Raw genomic sequence first — 2,910 nt, forward strand, 5'->3', positions numbered from 1 at the left:
AAAAAAATAAATATAGATGGCACGGAAAAACATCGCATGCGGTTCTGATCTTCGCTAGCGTTAGCGTTTGATTTGGAGATTCTCACCACCAACAGACATAACAAGCTAAGTACACTCTGTAGCAAATTCTTTAGTTTACTTTTGTATGAGTACGAAAACTTCGCTATCTGCCTCCCTGATACATAACAATTGATTGAAATTTCGATATAAATATATGAACTTTTCAGAACACACTGAAATTTCCCCTCGGTTTTGCTTGTATAAATTTCGTTTCTTATAGTATCCATTTCAGATTTAAAAAAAAAATTCCTTTTTTTTATAATTCAACAAAGTATAACGACTAGTGAAATATGCATGTTTGTTCCCACTATTTTGTTCAGTTTAGAAGATAACTTTTCCGATTGTGATTTCTTGAAAAAGTGATTTCTGCTGACGTTGTACATCGAAGCTCTGTTGATAGTCGAAAACTTTATATAGATGGCACTTAAAGCAAGCTACAGGGAAAGTTTCGTTAGCGTTAGCATTAAACAAGCTCTTAATTCTACAGTATACCTTGAGGCGCATTTTGAGACCAGGAACTGAAAATATGTGGTTTAGATCAGCTAGTCGAAATAGTTAAGGTTTTATATTTGTCATAATATGAAAGATTATTCGTTGTCCCGGATTCTATTGTAAGTAATTGTAGTGTATTGATTTGTGTGATCTATAAAGAACAATATTCAAACATATTTATTTAATTTCATTTGGGGCCCTCAGGATCAGAGGAGTGCAAATGGAAATATCATCAGTTCAGTATACTTATGATTCCACTCTCAATCTATATCCGAAGGGAAACTCTGATTTTTAATAATTTTTTTTTTCATTTTGTAATTACTCGAATTCGGAAAAATACATGAGAAATTTAGCACCTTCAGATAACTTTGAAGCGCGTTTCCTCGAAACTATTAATTGAGTAAAAACGTCCGTTTTTAAGCGCCTCATAGCTGGTCGGGTAAAGATGAGAAGCATGCAGCTAAGAATAAATAACTATCAGAGACAAAAATATATAAAAACTTTTGAATCTTAATCGTAGAAATAAAGTGATAGGAGAGAATCCATGCCCAAGATTTGTTTATAATTTTTCTTCATGGAATTAAAGTTAAAAGGCGACCTGTAACAAACAATGTTTTATTTATATTCTTCTTTTGTTTCTTTGTTTTGTATAATGTTATGAGGTCTTGTTGAATGTTAGATCTAAACAAGAAATTTAAAAAATTCATATCATGAGGCAAACACTTCAAACTTTCTAAGAGTGAACAACTATTTAATAACTATCTTTTCATTTTTTTTTGTTCTGAGATAGTCTAATTGAACCAAATCCGGTCAAGTTTTATTTAAATAAAACCGTTTAAAGAGCATAGATATTGAGTAGGTCATTCATTTCTGAAACTTCAAACAGCTGATTGGAAGTTTATAGTAGTAAAGCTTAATATTTACGCATCGTTCAAAATTTAAGAAATTGGTTTAAACTCATTGAACTGTCAAGTAGCCCAGATAAATCTAGTTACAATTAAACTTATTTATACGAGGATCCTGATACATGATATGCTATTCAAAGAAGGAAATACATTAAATTCTTCATAAAAATTAAGTTAAAAAATCAATGCGCTTTTTCAATCTATTGAAATAGTAGGAAAAACATGTAAAAAGGAGAAAATTGTTAAAGAATTCATGAAACGGTTATATTTCACTTCATAATAAAAAATGAAAAATACCGATTACAAAATACATGGAAAGATACAAAAAACAAATATTGAAATATTCAATATCATCAAAATATTTCGTATTCTCAGAAAGACTTAAAAAAAGGTAAAACTGAAACAAAGTTTAGTTGCTATTCAGAACAAGTCAATTCAATGGAACAATAATGAACAAAATTAAATATTTCGAACTTTTTGCTCTTAAAGAATTTGAAAAATACAATGGACATTTAAAAAATATTTTCTTATCTCTAAAAAAAAAGTTTTTATAGAATGAACTTTAAAGCTGATTCATTGATTAATCAACCATTCAACTGTATTCGAATTATTGCGTCGATGTTCTAAAGGTACTGTAGGGTAGAAATAATAACCGCACCTAAACATCATGTGAAAACGCAAAAGTAAGTTTAGAAGTTTTAACCACATTTTTAAAAAAATCTGTTCATTCAATGTGCAAAATAGAACCAAGAGATTTTAAGAGAAACGTACAGTGAATCAAACGAACTAAGATTTTCAAATTAACACATATTTTTTATGTAGCCGCAGGAATAATAGGATCAATGCACTCGTCAAAAGTGTCTCCGGATCAAATCCTTTTACCCACACTTCCAAACAAAATTATTTGCTAGGATGCAGAGGTGACCTCGGTCCTAAAGCGCAAATTTATGTCTTTCATCCCTTTCTATATTTTTCCTATCTATCTATTGACTACTAGGACGTGGCCGGCGCCGTTATTGATGTTTAAAGAGAGAGCATCAGTTTTGTTCATTGTGAATGTGCTGTCAATCCCAGACACCATTCTTTTGGCCTCTGGACAAAATTGATGGCCTCGGTCAATCACGGAGTAGCAACCATTGGCGATGTGGAATCCGTTCTACTGAGCCACGCTTGCGATCATGGAATTCGAAATGCGATTGTGTTCAATACAATTCAGTATAATGAAACAAACTTTTGGATACAAGAAGTCGAAGTTAATCAAGGATAATTTATTTCATTAAAATTGTTTGTAAAACATTTCGGGTTTCATGGTTAAAGGTGGATGTGAGTAGTCAATCAAGCTAAGCTAAGTACTTAGTATTGCAGAACATTTCAACCTTTTTTAATGCCTAGAAAATTCAATAAGCAAACCAAAAACCAAAAAAAAGTACTTTAACCGACAAACTGGTTTGAT

Source organism: Uranotaenia lowii, chromosome 2 (assembly GCF_029784155.1).
Source record: "Uranotaenia lowii strain MFRU-FL chromosome 2, ASM2978415v1, whole genome shotgun sequence".
In the NCBI taxonomy this organism is placed as follows: Eukaryota; Metazoa; Arthropoda; class Insecta; order Diptera; family Culicidae; genus Uranotaenia; species Uranotaenia lowii.